This window comes from Felis catus, chromosome C1, assembly GCF_018350175.1.
Source record: "Felis catus isolate Fca126 chromosome C1, F.catus_Fca126_mat1.0, whole genome shotgun sequence".
Lineage (NCBI taxonomy): Eukaryota > Metazoa > Chordata > Mammalia > Carnivora > Felidae > Felis > Felis catus.
The window spans coordinates 5,674,348-5,693,381 of NC_058375.1; the positions used below are offsets into that span (position 1 = coordinate 5,674,348).

The window sequence follows — 19,034 nt, forward strand, 5'->3', positions numbered from 1 at the left end:
CCTAAGCCCCTTCCTAGCCGTCTCCATGTTGCTGAGACCCCTGTGCAGATTAAAAGGATTGACGTTGGGACAATGGCCATCATAGAGCCTGGCACACACTAAGTGCCCCATAAATGTTTGCCTCGGGTCTCTCACAGAGCAGGTGACTATGGGGGAGGAGGGCACGGGCCTACCTGGCTCAAAACTACATTTCCCAGCCTGCCCGGCAGCCGGTGGGGCTGTCTGACCAAGCTCCTGCCAGTGTCAGCTGGGGTCAGATATGCACTTACTGGTAGGGCCTTAAAACACCAGCGTGGCCCCTCACCTCCCCTTCCCCTTCTCTGGGCCGACAAGCTTGTCAGGGACCCAGCTGCAACCAGTGATGAGTCCAATGTCCTGGAACGGGACAGGAAGGCAAAGAGTGAGACAGGGGAGCACAGCCTCCTTGCCAGCCACTCGGCCTGGCTGTCGTAGGAAAGACTGAGAGATCCATCTCTCAGTTAAGCCCGTGCATCGGAGGCCTGTTTGTTACAACAGCCTTGTCCACATCCGTGCTGAGACAATGGGTAGGTGAGGGGCTCTGGGAAGTGGAGTCTGCGGGAAGGGAGGAGGGAGGGGTGGGGGGAGGCCACAGAATTCAAAGGTGAGGGGGATTCTGTTGGAGCGCCCAGCGGAGGGAGGTGGGAGAGGGCGTGGGACAGAGGCCATGACTCCGGTTTTATGACTTGTCTAGTGCACAGTAGTGAGTGGGAGAATGGTATTCGGGCATCACTTCCTGGAAAGCCGTGGACATTCTGGTAGAAGGGGGGACCCAGGCTGAAGATTCGGTGACAGCTGACTTCCTGGGAGCCCATGGCCTCCTCCAGAGATAGTCTGCAAAATGACACAGAAAGCTGGACCCTGGAGAGACCCACCTCTGAGAAGTGAGAGACAGAGAGGCAGAGGCAGAGACCAAGAGGCAGAAAGGTCAAGCCCAATGCCAGGCCACCGGACTGGGCATCTCCTGCGAGGTCACTGGGCATCCCCCAAAAGTCTTTCTTTTGTTAGCTCTGCCTTTAATGTCCTTGGCCTTGGTGAAAACACAGCCAAGTATTTAGGGAGAGGGAGACACGATGTCTGCAATTTACTTGCAAATGGTTTGGAAAAAAACATCTATAGAGACAGATGAAGGAAATGCTACCACATGGTCAGGAGAGGGGAATCTGGTCGAAGGGCTGGGGGGGGTTCTTTGTAATATTCTTGAGGCTTCTTTAAGTTTAAAATGATATAAAGATCTCCTTGTTTTAAAAAGAACACGTTGAGAGAGCAGGGCGCAAGCGGACCGAGCTTCAGAGAGTGTACCCAGGAGGGGGAGGAAAAGGGGGGCGGCCCACCCCTGGAGGGTGGGACTTTGTGGAAGATGGGGAGGGGGAGAAGGAGTAGGTGTTTGAGCATATTTTATGGCTGAAACAACTGTCTGGACACGGAAGGCGAGGGCTGGGATGGAAGGGAGGGGGACCGAAAGGGGGAGGGGCAGAGTGGGGGCAGGGAGGGGAAGGGGAGAGGGGAGGAGGGGGAGGGGTGGATGAAGAAGGAGGGAAGGGGGAGAGGGGCCAAAGCGGGCAGGGGCCCAAACCCCGTGAAAATTTGGATCAGGCCTGGAGGTCAGCCTTGGGGTGGAGTGGGGCCACTCTTGGGAGAGAGTCTGCCCCCTTGACCATGCCCTCCCCCCTCCCGGAAGAAGCCAGGGCCCTTTTAAGTCGCAGCCCCGTGGTGAGTCATGCCCCCCCCCCAACGTCCCCCTTCCCCCCCCCCTCCGCTCCACCCCCGCACCACTTCCCCGGCTGCACCCCATTGAGCGCCCCCCCCATCGGCCCATCCACCCCCCCCTCCCCCAGCAGCGCCCCCCTCCCCTGCCCCGCCTCTCCCCTCCCTGCAGCGCCCGGCTGGGGGCCCGCGGCGGGCCCATTCCTTTCCCCTGAGCCAGGCGTCTTCGCGCGGTTATCAAAGTTATTTTTACGCGTTGAGAATTTTTCAAGTGAGCACTTGTGCGGTGGCACCTTCTCCTTGTCTCGCTTGGGCCTTGAAGAAATTCAGCGGCTTATTTATAGCGGGTGTTTATTTTCACTCCGCGCCCGAACTTGAGCCTCCTGTTAAGTGCTCGCAGATCGGGAGTGAACCCTGGCTTTCTTGCCACCTGACCCGGTGACAGGGTTTGGTTGACCTTCCAGCAGTGTCTGTGACCTGGGGACGGGGCGGGGGGGGGGGGTGTCCCTGGGGGCCCGGAAAGAAACACCGACCCGAGTTCAATCCTGGGCTTGGTGGAGGGGGGCGGGCGACGAGCGATGTCGTGGCTGGCACTTAATTTCTACAAGGGGTCCTCCCCCTGGACCCCCACTCGGGGTGCGGAGCACGCCCACCTTCATCCGCCCTTAGGTGATGTACCCCCGTGAGGTCAGAGCAATATTCGACTCCGGGAAAGATTTCGCTTTTGAGTCACCCTCGGGCTCAGACTTTCGCATCCACTAAACTTGTCCTGTTTTGGGGGGGCTCAGGGAGACGACAGGGATCCCCACTTGACAGAGACAGAGTCGAGCCGTTTGCTAAGTGGCACCCAGGTAACCCCCAGTGAGGTGGGATGCTGGGACGGGGCCCACAAGGAGCTGCTCTTCTGCCCCTGACGTTTGAGGGGCCTCGCTGTCCGCCTGGGAAGAAGCCACTTTAGAAACAGAAAAAAAAAAACCCAAGGTGTGACATAAGAATGGGTTTCAGAGCCACCACTGGCTGGCCCTCTCCGTGTAGTAATCTCGGTGACTTACAGAAATTTCCCCGGGGGTTGCCCAGAGAGGGCCTGGAGTCCCGGAAGACGGTTCTGGCAAAAAAAAAAAAAAAAAAAAAAAAAACACCTCTGGACTCGAATCTGAGCGCTCAGATGCCTCCAACCATGTAACCGGCCTGCTTGGGCCTGATGGCCACTTTCATGGTAATTTTTGGAGCTCTGGGGCTTGAGGCACAACTCAGAGCTGAATAAATCCCATCTTGGTTCTCTTACGTTTGCCCGGAGCGGCTAGCCGGTCCATTGTCTTGGAGCCAGGGTCATTTGAATTTATTGTACATTTATTCCGAAACAAGCCGGATTTGGCTGAAGTCACCCGCATTCAGCTCTAAGCTGTAAAACCCCCATTTGCCTAGCAGTTGAGTTCAAAAAGAAAGGATCAGAGTATGATGTGCTTTTGTTTGATTTTGCTTTTACTCTCCAGAAAATGGGTCTGTGGTGGGAGTGGAGGGTTTACAGGCTCATGGTCCCAGGCGGAGATTCTGCGGCTCCTGGGGACGGCTGGGACCCCTGTTTCTGGCTGAGCAGCCGCAGGGGAGGGGGGCAGGGAGGGCGCCCTCTGTGTGTTCTATTTTCGGGGAGAGGGGTGATTGGCAAAGGGCAAGAATCTTAAAAGAGAGACTTGAGGCAGAAAAGACTGTCTACACTGCAGGGGTCAAGAGGGCTCCCACTAGGACCACCCTCAGGCTGAACATCTTCAACACCTTCTGATTCTAGACCTTCCCAGCGTCCTCCTGGGCGACCCCTGGAGCTCGCAGATTGCTAGCTTTGGGGGTTTACTCTTCCCTTCTTAATTTCTACCCTGAAGGAGAATGGCTGCCTCAGTCAGCTGGTTACTTACTAGAAGCTTCCTCTCTGGGGGCTCCTGGTCACGATCAGAGATAGCGACCCATCCTCAAAAGCGTAGGCAACACCCTTTCTAAAATCTGACTTGAACGTTGGGTTATTTAAAACAATGCTTTCTTCTCTTGGTGTCACTCCTTGATGCTTTCTTAATTTAAAGAGTTATTTATTGGGGCGCCTGGGTGGCTCAGTCAGTCAAGCGTCCGACTCTTGGTTTCGGCTCAGCCCGTGATCTCACAGTTTGTGAGTTCGAGCCCCGCATCGGGCTCCACGCTGACCCTGCGGAGTCTGCTTGGAATTCTCTCTCTTCCCTTCTCTCTCTGCCCCTCTCTCGCTTGCTCTCTCTGTCTCTGTCTCAAAATAAAGACATAAACTTAAAAAACATTTAAGCGTTATTTATTGGTTAGGAAAATTATAAAGCTTCTAAGAGCAAAAAATTACTTTTGATGTTATCGTAAATATAACTCTTGACTTTAACTCTACGGTCTTCTGTGATGTTGCCCATGTATAACGAAATTGATTCCATTTTCTTAGCTTTATACTTCAGGAGATGGGAAGAGTATGTTGAAAATGTAATTTGGGGCGCGCCTGGGTGGCTCAGTCGGTAAAGCATCCGACTCTTGATTTCAGCTCAGGTTATGATTTCATAGTCGTGAGATCAAGTCCGGAGTTGGGCTCCGAGTTGGGCATGGACCCTGCTTAAGTTTCTCTCTCTCCCTCTCCCTCTGCCTCTCCCTTTCTCGCTCTCTCTCAAATAAGTAAAATAAAACAAAATGTAATTTTGTGGAACAGTGGGCTTTTGGGAGGAAACATTCTAAATTTTTTTTTCAATGTTTATTTTATTTTTTGGGACAGAGAGAGACAGAGCATGAACGGGGGAGGGGCAGAGAGAGAGGGAGACACAGAATCGGAAACAGGCTCCAGGCTCCGAGCCATCAGCCCAGAGCCCGATGCGGGGCTCGAACTCACGGACCGCGAGATCGTGACCTGGCTGAAGTCGGACGCTTAACCGACTGCGCCACCCAGGTGCCCCGGGAGGAAACATTCTAAATAGGATGGCTCCCTCTGATCCTGGATGGGGACGAGTGTCAGTCTTAGCTTCCACTGAAATTTATGAATGACTGCAGTAAGTGGCCAGATCCAAAGTTCATCCTCTCTGCCCAAAGCACTACTACCTTCAGTGTTATGCATAATTCAAGAGAGACAGGCAGGCCTGGGCATTCGGGCTCAAGCTGGTGAGAGCCCGGGCGTCCTACCCTGGGGCAGAGCAGAGGCACGTTGTGGTGCGGGCGCCTGGAGGCTTCGGGAACCGTCCTCTCCATTCACAGGTGTCCGAAGACCAAGCTTTTTAGGAAAACTACAGATAAGATACTCTTCCTCTTGAATGATTTACCCTCTTCTAAATAATGAGTGACATCAACCATAATCTATTTCAACCTCACTAGTTTAAAGACTATAATCATTTACATGGATGTTGTAAAAAAAAAAAAGTTTTGCTGAACAAGAAGAATCAGAGGGAAAACATTTTTTTAAGTTTACTTATTTATTTTGGGAGAGAGAAAGAGACCAGATGGAGGAGGGGCAGAGAGAGAAGGGGAGAGAGAGAGGGAGGGAGAGAGAGAGACTCCCAAGCAGGCTCCACACCATTAGTGTAGAGTCTGATGCGGGACTCGAACTCACAAACCATGAGGTCATGACCTGAGCCGAAGTTGGACGCTTAACCAACTGAGCCACCCAGGTGCCCCCCAGAGAGAAAACATTTAATTTATGCAAGAGAAAAACATACCTGTTGTGATTTTAGCAGCCCTCCTTTGTCTGAGTACCTTAATGCTGATTGAAATGATCCTTCTCTGTTCCCTAAATAAATCTCCTGTGTCTCCAGGGGGCAAGATTCTATTTTTCTTTCTTTTGGGTTTCTAAGAAGTTTTGAGGGTGACATAACTAAATTTCTTTTAAAATATTGAAGGGGATTATGGGGCTCTTGGGCGGCTCAGTCGGTTAAGCGTCCGACTTTGGCTCAGGTCACGGTTTCGGGGTCCGTGAGTTCGGGCCCCGCGTCAGGCTCTGTGCTGACAGCTCAGAACTTGGGACCTGCTTCAGATTCTGTGTCTCCCCCTCTCTCTCTGCCCCTCCCCCATTTGCACACTCTCTCTCTCTCTTTCTCTCAAAAAATGAGTGAACATTAAAAGCAATGCATACTTTGGCATGAGGATTATTTTGAGCTGAAGGCAAACGAGAAAAAAACGGACTCAGGAAATGCATTCTGTGCTATCATCTAGTCTCAAGTAGAGCCTATGTTTTCCTTTGAAGATGTTTCCCCCTCCTTCATACCAGGAAGGGAAGAAGGCAAATCACCAGAGATGCGGAGGGTGCCCGACTTGAGTCTGCGTAAACAACACTTTACTCAGTACCCCTTGTCTTCATTAGTTTTCCCCATACATTTATCTTCCCACATCCTTTTTCCTTTGTCTTGTCATTTCTCCACAATTTATCCTCGTTGTTAAAATGGTATCTAAGCTCCCCAAGTTGAACTGCTCCTCTGGGTCTTTCTTTCTTTTCTATGAAGACCTCTGCTCACATGAAAATTAAAATACCGATGGCAAGTAAAATTTGTATGCCTATTTCCTGTTGATCTGGCTTTTGTCGGCTTAGTTCACAGGCCCAGGCATAGAACCTAAGAGGGAAGAGGAAAGGGTTTTCCTCGCATACCGTATTTTCTATTGAGATTAATTAAAATGGGTGGTTCTATCATTTAATCGGATCCATAAGATTGTGTTACATGATCGGGGCACCTGGGTGGCTCCGTCAGTTAAGCGTCTGACTTCAGCTCAGGTCATGATTTCACAGTTCCCACATCGGGCTCTGTGTAGACAGCTCAGAGCCTGAAGCCTGCTTTAGATTCTGCGTCTCCGTCTGCCCTTCCCCCACTCGTGCTCCGGCTCTCTTTCCTTTCTCTCAAAAAATGAATAAGCATTAAACGTTTTTGTTTTAAAAAGATTTTATTATATGATAAATAAGAAACATGCAATGGATCACCGTTGCATGGAACTCTTTGAAGATTCTCTCCAGACCTATTTGCATCCATCCCAGAATCCCAAGAATATCCACTTCCTGAGTTTGGAGACAAACAAGATAAGAGCTCCCGGGGACCGCAGAGATTTGCAAATTTGAAACAAAAGAAATATGAATGCTTTTTTTTTTTTTTTTTTTTTTTTGCCCTGGAGGGTTTTCCTCCCATTTGCCCGGTGATTCACTGCCCGCCTGCTCTCGTTGGCTGTGCTGATGGGTCATCATTCGCTGAGAGTCGCCAAGCCTTTATTCCTGATCCTGGGTGGGAGAAAATATATGTGTGCAAAGGAAGTGGCTTAAAGCTTCCTCAGGATGGGGTGGGGACGAACTACAGCCTGGGGAAGAGACGTGGTTCAGTTCCGTAGTCAGCTAGGGAGGATCCTCATCACCACCTTGGTCATCACTGATGCCTTTGTCTTCCTCCTCCTCCTCCTCCTCCTCCTCCTCCTCCTCCTTCCCACTGTGTAGTCATGGTACCTGCCTGTATTTGCCATGCCCAGCGCCGAAACGGAGGCTTAACACACATCATCTCACAGCCACGGGCGATCACAGCCGTGGTGGGGATTCCGTTCCCATCGGAGACACGGAGACGGCAGTCCCAGGGACACGCGGTGAGCTGGTTAGCAGGTCTAGAGGAAAACAACGCTGTTCAGGATGAGTCTGGCGTCCCCGGCAAGATGAAGGGCTCCCGGATGTAGTCTCTTCCTTCCTTCAAAAAGATCAGAGCGCCCGCACCGCGTGGGGAGTATGCCTGGGGCTTGGGGTTAGGAGGGCGCATGGGGCAGAGGTGGTCCCGACCTCAGGCTTTGGCTTCTAAGTGGAACCTGCCGTCCAGGAGGAACGGAGGAAGCAAGCAGTCGATCCCTGTAAAACCCAGGCCGAGATCAAAGAAAGCAAGAGATTGCAGCACGGAAGACGGAAGAAAGCCTAGCTGTGCTGCCTGGGGCTCCGCGGAGAGCCGGCCAAGAGCCGGCCCGGTGTGGCGAGCCCGGGCCTTCCGCGGGGAGCAGCGGTGGGCCACACGTGCTCACGGAACCACAGGGCCGTTCAAGGAGTCAACACCCAAGTCAAGGGTGCGGGTGGGAAAGCCCCATAGAGGAAGGAGATCAGGAGGCCCAGGGAGAAACCATGTCTTCCGGAGAAGCAGGCAAGTTCTCTGGGAGAGCGGGATGAGTCACCGGGGTGGGGTACTCTCAGGGAAGGGGAGTGGTAGGGTCCACCGGACCTGACGTGGCCACGGGAGATGCGTGGTCGAGTGTTACCCAGCGTGGCTCCCTCAGGAGACTGGGGTCCCTGGCCCCCCACTGAAGGACGGCAGAAATGATACTCGTGGCCCAGAAGGAGGCAGCGTCTCGCGGAATGAAGTAAGGAGTGCTCCATCCACAACAGAGAGACCTGGCTGTAAGTCCGAGGGTCGTGGGATGAAGAGGAGCTCCCTGTAAAGATCAGAGGGAGACAGACGTTAGCTGCTGTCACGGCATGCCGTGGGCCACCTGGACCCAGGAGAAATTCCATCCTGTTTCCAACAGACCTCCGCAAATGGGCAGAGAGCAGAGTCTGGGAGTGAGGCATCTACGGGAAGCCACTTGACAAAAACCAGATCCTTTCACCGTTGGCAACCCCGCCCCCCAAAGTTTACTGAGCATTAGCCACTGGCCAGGCACTGGGATAGAGGTGCTGGGGACACAATGGTGAATGAGACAGGACGTCATAGTGCCTGCCCTCCTAAACCTGGCCTTCCAATGGCAGTAAGCAAGCAAAAACCCACACCAAACAAATATAAATATATAAATATAAATATAAATATAAATATAAATATAAATATAAATATAAATATAATGCAAGTTAACCTAGGCACTCAATACAAGGGGCTGAGATGGAAAATAACTGAGAGGGACCTAAGGAGGGAAGGGTAATCAGAGAAAACCTCCTGGAGCGTGTGAAATCACCCTGAGGCTTGAAGGAAGAGAAGGAGCTAGTTAAGCAAAGGAGAGCAGACACCGCAGGTGCAAAGGTCCTGGGGCAGGAAAGGCTTGGGGATATTCAAAGAGTGGGAAGAATACAGTAGGAGTGGTACAGGTTGGGTTTGGTGAGGAGGGCAGGGGCTTCCGGGGGTTCAACAAGGGGGGGGGGGGTGACATGATCTGCTTCGTGTTTCAAGAAAGTCATTTTTGCTGCTATGTGGAAACTAGATCGTGAGGCTTCTGACAAATTCCCGACTTAACAATTTCACGTCTCAAAGGGACTACTCCCAGGAATGGCCCACCATATGGAGGGACTGTTGGCCAGGTAGACAGGCTAGAAATCTGGAAGTAGCCAACTGTGGAGCCTTAGCATTTACGGTGTCTGAGAAGGACAACAGAGTCAGGCGTAGTTTCTAATCTTCAGCATGGGAGATTTCAAAAGGTGTCGAGGAGGCTCCTGATTCTAAGACGTGCATCTCAAAAGGGGAGATGGGCTCAGAGTCGTAGACGTCTTCGGGCGGGGAGGGAGCTGAGGTTTTTAGGAGCAGGTACCTAAAAAGAAAAGACAGTGACGAGCCGTGGACAAATCCAAGACTGGTAGGGACCTCTCAGAGCAATCGCAGGGATGCTCCTCCCTGAGAAAAGGAAAGGCAAAATGAAAAATGATGAGGGCAGGACTGGGGGGGGGGCGGATTCGTGCCTGCACCTTGCTGGCTGCGGTACCCCCCCCCCCCCATCTGGCCCCAGGGAGGCGCTCGTTAATGTTTGTTGAATGAATGATTGCACAGGTGTCATAGGGCCGCTGTGATAAAGATATGCAAACGATCCAGGCTTGGGGCTTGGGGGCCGCAGACTTTCCCTGACGAGGACTTTGCCCTTCTCCGTGGCATCGATTTCGGCTGCCCAGTTCGGAGCCTGGGGGGGGGAGGTGGGGAACAGACCTCACTTGCCTATACAGAAGCGTGAGGGGACGGGACTCTCTCCTCCCAGGTGGCCAGGGATCTGACACCTGGATGTGGCCGATGGGATGCTCTTGAATGGCTCGCGTGGAAGCAGGGACCGTTGAGAGATTTTGCCAGATTTGCCCAGGCAGCAGCAACAGCGTCCTTACCCTGCCCTGCCCTGTCCCTGCCCGGCTTGTCTTTCTTTCTTTAAAACTTTTTGCTTTGAAATACGTATAGAGCCACAGCTAGTCACAGGGACTGTAGAGAGGTCCCGGGTCCCCGTCCCCCGCTGTGGTCGGGTCTCACGCGACCATAGCATGACCCCGGGACCGGGAAAATGGCACAGTGTGTGGGGGCCTCTTCCTGGCTGTTCGCAGGTCTGGTTCTGAGCCTTCTTACTGGCCGCTGCTCAGTTCAATACCCTTCCAAAATTGTCCTTCTGCCTAAATTACCCCGGGTCCGTTTTGCCGTTTCTAACTAAGAATGTGGACTGGTCCTTTGACAGCAGGGTGGTAGGACAGTAGAAGTCTGGCGAGGGCACAGCCAGAAAGAAGGCTCGTGTGTCCCCCCCCACCCCCGCCCCCCTCGTGCTTGAGGGGCTCAAGGGAGGCAGAGAAGAGGCTGCCCCGGAGCTGGGGAGGGATGTATGGACTTCGTCCTGTGAGCAGTGGAAGCTGTCAGGGGTTTCCAAGTTGGGGATGACGAGAGCAAGGAGGCCTCTGGCTGCGAGTGGGGGAGGGGCGGCTGGGAGCCCTGGGACTGGGGGCTGGTAATAAATCGTCCAGAGACCTACAGGCAGGAGCAGTGGGTGGAGGGGACACACGGCAGGGGACCTGGCAGGTCTGGGATTTGGTTGGGAGGAGGGGGGAGAAACAGGAACTAGCAGGGGAAGGGAGGGGGAGAAGATGAGGGGAGGGGGAGAGAAGGAGCGGGGAGAAGGTGGAAGAGGAAGAAGACGAAGGGAAGGGTGGAGGAGGGGGAGAGGAGGAGGAAGAAGAGGAAGGGAGGAGGAAAGGGAGGAGGGGAAGGGGGACAGGGGAAGGAGGAGGAGGAAGGAGAAGAAAGGGGGAGGGGGAGGGGAAGGAAGGAGAAGAAAGGAGGGGGGAGGAGGAGGGGGAGGAGGGGGAAGGGGAGGAAGGAGAAGTTAATCAGAAGATGACGGGGCTTTGAGTCACAGCCCCAGCAAGCGAGCTTTGGCCCTCAGTGCAGATTAAGTGGGTTGCAGGGTGCAGGAAAGGAAAACAGCCCACGCAGAGCCTGGGCACCGGGTCCTCAGCAGCGCCCCTCTGGTTTGAGGGATCTGGTCTGGGGCTTGCTCATGGAGCCCCGCTCTCTCCCTCCCAGGCGTGCGGGGGGGGGGGGCGCAGCTTTGCTTTGGATGAGCGCCTCCCCCAGCTTGGGGGTGGCGGGGGCTGACGACAATCCCCTTCCCCATCAAGTTTATGTTTCGTAGCGTTTCCGAAGCACTTCTGTGCCAGACGCTTTCCGAAGTGCTTCTCGCTTAACGTTCCCCGTTGGGGGGGGGGGGGGGGGTAGACGCTAGGAAGGGGCGCTTGGGACAGGAGTGGGCAGGTGGAGACCAAAGCGTCATTTTTATCCCCGAACGAAGAACGCACACAGCGTGGCCTTGCTGATTTCCCAGCCAAGCGGACCTGCCAATTCTCCCCGAAGCGAGAAAGCCGAGGCGCCAAGGGGCAGGGGCGTCGCCGGCTTGGAGGGGGGCTTGGTCCCTTCTCCCCAACACACTGGTGGGGGGGAGGGGTGAATGGGGCGGTCAGATGGCGCTCCCACCAGCGGCAAAGAAAGGAGCGACGCTGTCACGGGGAAGTTAGGACGGGTGCTTTGCTGGCACTGCTGGAAGGGGGACGCGCCGGGGTCAGAGGCTACAAAGGCAACTGGGTGTGAGGCCTGAAGGTTGAACAAAACCTTCAGAGTCTTAAGGGCAGGAAGTTCGGCGCAGAAATGCGAGTTATTAAGGAGACAGAATGGACGAGACTTGGCCGGACTCTTTGGATATGGGGGTGATGGCGGCCCCCAGGGTCGTGGGGCTGCTCGCTGAGACCCAGGTTACACAAGGAGAAACAGATTGCGGAGAGAGACAATGAGGTGTGGGTTTTGAATAGTTAGAGCTGCCTGGCCCCATGGGCCACCAGGGGAGAGATTGGCGGGAAATGTGCCCTTGAATCATCAGCGTGGTCACCGAGCAGATACTCACCGACCACCTACTACGTGCCAAGAGCTTTCTTGGTGTCAGGAACGACATGGGAGAAAGATAACCGACCAGACCCCTGCCTGCATGGACTTGAGACTCTAGTCGTGGGGACAGGCATACCACAAAAATACGTATACGTAAATACTCATATATACATATACATGTAAATTTCTCATTAGATAACAAATTATTCTAGGTGCTGTGAGAAAGCACCAGGGGGCTCGGGGAAGCAGGAGACAACCATGCCGAGAGGAGGGGACCCAGACAGCATATGCCAAGGCCCTGTGGTAGAAAGAGGTTGCTTCTCCCAGGGAGCCCAAATAAGCCCAGAGTGGCAGACAGTCGAGATCACAGAGTAGAGAATAAAGATGGAGAGTCAGGGATCGTGGCTCGTATTTTGATATTATTCTGGGTCCCATGGGAACTCATCAATGAGTTTTTCAAAAGGAGTGAGGGGAGGCTCCCATAACCGCGCTGTGGGGGTGGAGAGTGGGAGGGATCTCACAAGCCTTGGAGGTACCGTCAATAAGCCTTGTGATTCACTGGAGTTGAGGCCAGGCGGGAGCAGGAACAAAGCAGCAGGACTCCCAGGTTTGTGTCTGAGCGGCTGGCTAAGGGGGTGCTGCCCACTGAGAGAGGGTCCAGGTGGGAGCAGGTGCAGGGGGAGGTGGTGGGACATCCGAGGGAGGGCCCAAACTGCTGACTGGGGATGTGGGTCTGGCATGGGGGACCGGGCGTCAGGGCCGCAGGTATAAATCTGGAAAACATTAGCTGACTCTGAAGGTGCTTCAAGTCATGGGCATGAGTGAGACTGGAGAGCCCTTAGAGCGGTCCACGAAGTGTGGCCAGGACCCAGCCCTGGGGACCCCAGTTTTGGAGAATAGATGGAGGGGTCTTGGGTGAAGGGGCCAGAGTGGTAGTTAAAACAGTCAGTGGGGGTGAGGTTTTTTTAGGCTACAAGCTGGGGGGAGGGGGGTTGAAGGTCGGGGTCCCAGAGAAAAGGATAGAATGTCTCCACGTATGTGGGGAGTGACCACGTGGGAGAGTGTAGACTCGTTTTGCAATAGGGTCTTTGGCTTAACATAAGGAAAAACTTCCCAAATCCAGAGCAGTACAGAAATAGCCAACAGGATCTAGAAGGGATTTCATCATCACAGGGCTGCTTGCCGGAGATGATCTTCCAGATCCAGATTCCATCCGTCCGGTTTATGTCTGAAACAAGGGAAAAAGAAGAATTTGCTTTAGCAACGTAAGTCTTTTAACAAGAGGTCAGTAACTAGGGGCGCCTGGGTGGCCTCTGACTCTTGATTTTGGCTCAGGCCGTGACCTCACCGTTCGTGAGATAGAGCCCCGTGTTGCGATTCTCTCTCTCCCTCTCTCTGCCCTTCCCCTGCTCTCTCTCTCGTTCTCTCAAAATAAATAAATTAATTTTTAAATTAAAAAAATTGTTTTAAACATCAGAAACTAGATCCAGCCATGGGGCACATATTTATTGAGCTCCAGTAGCACACCAGGCACTGGGACTTGGTGGCCCTCACGGGGTCTGGGGACAGACATCTTCATTTCCTGTGGATGCACCTGTGTCCCTCCTGCCGGGCAAGTGCGGGTCTTTGGTCACTTCCTGCTGGTCACTGGAGTGCAGCAAAGCATCAGTTTAACAACGCATGAGGTCAAGTCTCAGCGTTTAGAAAGTCATCAGAAAGTTGAATAGATGTGTCGCTCTTCCACTCCCTGGAGTACCTTCCCTCTCATCAAAAGACAACACCATCCCATATTTTTGCCACTGGTGTCCCCCTCCGTGGTGAAGGTGGCCAGGCGGGGTGTTTCAGTGCCGAGGAATTCACGGTACGGAGTTTCACTCGTCCCTCCCAGCCTCTCCCGGAAGCCACATGTCTCTGCCCAAGGAGGCCGCACAAACAAAGCCAAAAGTATATGATGCACTTACTAATTATGCTGTTTGTGCCTTTCTCGAGAGACCTCACTCCTGTTGCTTGCAGGGTGTCTCCCCCGCCCCCTTGGAAAGTGCCACACATTCATTATTAGCCTTTGTTAGTCGTTCATCAAATATTTATATTGGGCGCTGGATAAATGGGAGGAGGAGGGGGCCCGGAGGAGAAGGGTGGTGGAGAGTCTCAGGCAGGTTCTTTGAGTGCAAAGAACAGAGACTGATGAGGAGGGGAGGCTGGGGAGGGAAGGGAAAACTCTCCAGATAGAAGGAGTAGGAGGGGGTGTAAAGAAAGGAGGGAGGTGGGCAGAACAAGGGGGGGGGGGAAGACTGTCAGAAGGACCACAGCTAAGGGGCGTTCTCTTTTGAGATAAATCTGTTCCAACTGTTTTGCTGTTGTTGAAAATTCAAATGCCCAACTGTCAGGGATCAAATTCCAGAGGGAGGGTCCGGATTGGCTGGGTTTTTGCCACATCCTTTGGGAAGGTGGGGCATGTTGCTTGACACCATAGAATGGGGGACGGGTAATTCTTCCAAGGAAAATCAGCTTCCTTCCGGTGGGGGAAACATGGTGAGTTGACAATGGAAGACAGGAGCTGCTGTGATCAAGAATGATCCCTGCTTGTAGCGGGGAGGAAGCTGACCCTTGCAAAGAGATGGTGGAGGACGCGTCCAGCAGAGAGCAGCGCACCCAAAGCCCGGAAGTGAGGAAGGGCCAAGAACTGAGGAAGGGGGCACCTTGTGGTCCCTGCGGCTGCAGGGGTTGTAAGGGGGAGTGAGAGGCAGGTCATTAAGTGGTGGTTGGGTTTTCTCTAATTGCGTTGAGATGCTGAAAAAAAAGGTCCCAAAAGAGAAAGTGAGGCGATATGGTGTTCATTTGGAAAGATCACCTGGCTGGAGGGTACTCAGTATGTGACAGAGGGCACTCAGTGGAGTGAGCACTCCTTGGGGGCCCTTGGTCAGCATAGGGTTGTGGCTGAGAATGGAGTATGGATCACGCAGGGGAGGACAGACTTCCTCAACACTCTTAGGTGTGTGACTGGGATGTGCAAATTAAGCCGACAAAAGACGGACTGATAAGAGAAAAAGCATACAGATTTTTTTTTAAGGTTTATTTATTTATTTTGGGAGAGAGAGCTAGTGTGTACATGCACAGGGGAGAGGCAGGGAGAGAGGGAGAGAGAAAGAATCCCAAGCAGGCTCTGCACTGTCAGCACAGAGCCCAGTGCAGGGCTGAAACTCACAAACCGTGAGATCATGAGCTGAGCAGAAACCACGAGTCAGACGCTTAACCAGCTGAGCCACCTCGGTGCCCCTAAATGTTATTTTTGATTTTACATGCAGGGGACTTCCCCAGAAAAGAAGCAAAAACCCCAACAAAGTGGCTAGGCTTGGCAGTTTATGCACCATTTTAACAAAAGGCTTTATATCGTAAAAAAGGGCTTAGACAAAGAAAAGGGGGGCTTCTAGGGGGCAGCAAATGGCGGGAAGGTAGATAGGCGGGGGAACGAAGGGCAGATAGGGTGATTTAGAGATTTGCTTGTGCAGAGTCGTCACCTTGGTACACCCTGCAGAGTCTCCGTCTCTGATGATAAGGGTTGTTGTCCCCATTGTGGTACACAGAAGCCTGGGACACCTTCACAAGGGGAGGCCATGCCCTGGTTTCAGGCAGATAACAGGAGAGCAGAGAGGCCTTCCTGTGTTCGCGTTCTCTCGGTTGCCTTCAGCCCAACATAGTCCTCCTGCCACAGGAGCATATTTTGGGATGGCGTATCTGGCCCCCTTTGAAGGCATGGGACCCAGACAGGCAAGGGGGTGGCGTGGCAAGTCCGTTTCTCCAAGAGGGACCAAGCAAATGCCACAGACGCAGGAGTCGTGTCAAGAAGAACAAGCAGACAGCACGCAGCCACAGGGTGCTCCCGAGAGGGGGGTGGAGCCCGCAGGTACCAGGCACCCGGGGAGGCAGGGCATGGGCGAGGAAGGAGCGGGAGACACTGTGAGTCTAAATAAACAATCAGGTCCAAAGTCTGCAGCGGCAGCAGGCGTTGGCAGCGTCGTGGCAAGCGGACCTACCTTCCAAAGTCTGCAGTGGCTGAGACAAGCCAAGAGGAACCGATGGGTCCATGGGAACAGCAGAGGAAGGCGGGCTGCCTGCCCCCTGTGTCCCTGGCCTGACTTCTCGTCAGGGAGAGAAGACCCGTGTGTTTTGGGAGGGTCTTGACTGAGGCGAGCAAAGTCCTCCTGGGTCTCCTTTAGTGAGGAGCAGGGTGATTCAGGGAAAGGGGGTTGGGAGTCACACAATGAGATTCACAACTAGGAACTTTCCCTCTTCATCCTGCAGATGTACCCACACAAGGGCACAAAGATTATGCCCAAGCATGTGCATTAAGGCATTATGTGTAACAGCCAGCAAACAGACTAGTAAACAAATACGGATACAGCCTAAATGTACATTGGAAGGGAATTGGTTAAACCGCCGTGGGCATCCATACGGTGGAGTATGGTGCCGCCATTACAAAGAATGACGTAGGGGCGCCTGGGTGGCTCAGTCGGTTGAGCGTCCGACTTCAGCTCAGGTCGTGATCTCGCAGTTTGTGGGTTCAAGCCCCACATCGGGCTTTGTGCTGTCAGCTCAGAGCCTGGAACCTTCTTCGGATTCTGCGTCTCCCTCTCTTTCTGCCCCTCCCCTGCTCATGCTCTGTCTCTCTCTGCCTCAAAAATAAATAAAAACATTCAAAAATTAAAAAAAAAATAAAAATAAAAAGAGTGACGTAGACCCACGTGTCCCAACGTAGAGTAACGCCCAAGATGCTTTACTGAAAAAAATAAAATTATAGAACAGGACTGCAATGTAGTCTTTTTGTGTGGAAAAATAGGGGTATACCAATATATGCTTGCGCATGCATTGAAAATTTTTGGAAGGAATGACAAAATGTTAACAGCGGTTTTGTCTGAAGAGAAGGGCTGGGGCTGGGATGGAGTGTTTTTACTTTCATCCTATTTGATTTCCGTTTCTATGAGCATATGTTACTTCTATAATGCAAATATGAATTAATAACAACCATTTTTAAAACCAGAGGAAGGATTCATGAGTCACTAGAAACAGAAGGGATCTTCTAGAACTGGATAGAGGACACTTGGCAAAACCTACAGCAAACATCACCCTTAAAGATTAAATGAGAAACATTCCTTTAATGTCAGGTATGAGGAGCAGTGCCCACTGTCTCCACTTCCACTCAGCCGTATGAAGGATTCGGGTCCTAACCTGTGCATGAAGAACAAAAAAGTTAATAAAAGGTGTAAGTTTGAATGGAAAAAACCAAAACTGTCATAGGTCACAGATAATGTGATCATCTGCATAAAAACTCAATACATTTTTGGGAACTCCGAGAATTTATCATGGCTGCTGAATCTCAGATTAATATTTAATCTCATGTGTATTCCTAGATGCTGGCAACAATATAGTTTGTAAACCGCCATTTACAATAGCAAGAAAAATTATATAACCAAGGAATAAAGGTAACAAAAGATGTGTATGATTTCTGTAAATTGTAAAACTATGATGGTAAAATTTATAACATAAATCATACAACTTATAAAATTGTTTAAAATCTATGTATTGAAACATTTAAAAAATTTTTTTAATGTTTATTTATTTTTGAGACAGAGAGAGACAGAGCATGAACGGGGGAGGGGCAGAGAGAGAGGGAGACACAGGATCCGAAGCAGGCTCCAGGCTCTGAGCCATCAGCCCAGAGCCCGACGCGGGGCTCGAACTCACGGACCGTGAGATCGTGACCTGAGCCGAAGTCGGACGCTTAACCGACTGAGCCACCCAGGCGCCCCTGTATTGAAACATTTAAAAAAGGAGAGCTATATACCATCTTCATGGATAGGAATATTCAATGTCTCATAAAGACGTTAGTACACTTCATATTAACATGTAAATTCAATGCAATACCAATCAAAGCCCCAAAAGGAGTTTTGAGGAATGGGCAAGCTTATCTTGGAGTTTAGATAGAAAAGCAAACAAGTTAAGACAAAAAGTTAAGACTATTTTAGGGGCATCTGGGTGGCTTAGTCAGTTGCGTGTCTGACTCTTGGTTTTGGCTCAGGTCATGATCTCATGGCTCTGAGCTGACAGTAAGGAGCCTGCTTGGAATTTTCTTTTTCCCTCCTTCTCTCTCTGCCCCTCCCCTGCTCACACGCACATGCACACACACTCCTTCTCCCTCTCCTCTCTCTCTCTCTCTCTCTCAAGTCAAATAAACAAACTTAAAACAAAGGTTATTTTGGAGAAAGAGGGCAAGGTGAGAGGTGGTGGGGCTCGTGCTTGCCCTTCTAAATATTAGGACTTATGAGCTTATAGGAATTGAGACATATGGTATTGGCACAGAAGTAGACAAAAAGACTAAAGGAACAGAGCCCCAAAATTAAACCCACAGGTATATGGGTATAATTTATGTGGTAAAGGAAGCACTGTCTTGACAGGGTGGGAGACACGCTCCCCCCAAATATGGCACTTTGGCATGTTGACTGACCTACATGGAAGGAATCTGAGCAGCAGTAGTTGCCGGAAGGACTCTCTGACCTTCCCCTGAAGTAAATCATAGACCCTCATGCGACAGGTGCTCTCTCTATACCTGGAGGAAAGGAATATCTTCATCTCCAAAGATGAGGGGGATGCCAAGAGAAATCTGAATGAATAGACCTCACTAAGTTTCCCCCAATTTACTATTCTTGGCTCCTACCCCAATGTCCTATCATGCTTTCCCATGACTTTCTACTCCTCATCGAACCCAGTATAAAAGCACTCAGATTAAAAAAAAAAAAAAAAAAGCACTCAGCTTTAACTACTCTTCGAGTCTTCATTTCCTTGTGAAGGCTCCTGTGTCTAGAATTTATCAGAAATAAAAGTGTATGCTTTGGGTGGGCCTGGGTGGCTCAGTGGGTTAAGCACCCGACTTTGGCTCAGGTCATGATCTCACAGCTTGTGAGTTCGAGCCCCACGTCAGACTCTGTGCTGACAGCTCAGAGCCTGGAGCCTGCTTTGGATTCTGTGTCTCCCTCTCTCTGCCCCTCCCTCACTGTGTGCGCTCTCTCTCTCTCTCAAAATACATAAACATTAAGAAAAAAAGGGTGTTTTTGTTAATCTGTCTTTGCTACAGAGCCCCCACCAAGAACCTAGAAAGGAAAGTACATTCCAGATGAATTAAATGTGAAAAGCGAAATTTGAAAACATTTAGAGGAAAAGCTAGGAGAA

The 19,034-nt window shown here is 51.7% G+C and overlaps 1 long non-coding RNA gene across 1 annotated transcript; it reads right to left on the bottom strand.

The window, feature by feature from the left end:
• Positions 1-12,879: 12,879 nt before the first annotated feature.
• On the bottom strand, positions 12,880-15,895 carry LOC109502069. Its single transcript, XR_002160418.2, has 2 exons — positions 15,329-15,895; positions 12,880-13,038 (listed from the first exon to the last, which is right to left on the bottom strand). It is a non-coding gene; the product is annotated as an uncharacterized LOC109502069 (long non-coding RNA).
• Between the last annotated feature and the right edge of the window lie 3,139 nt (positions 15,896-19,034).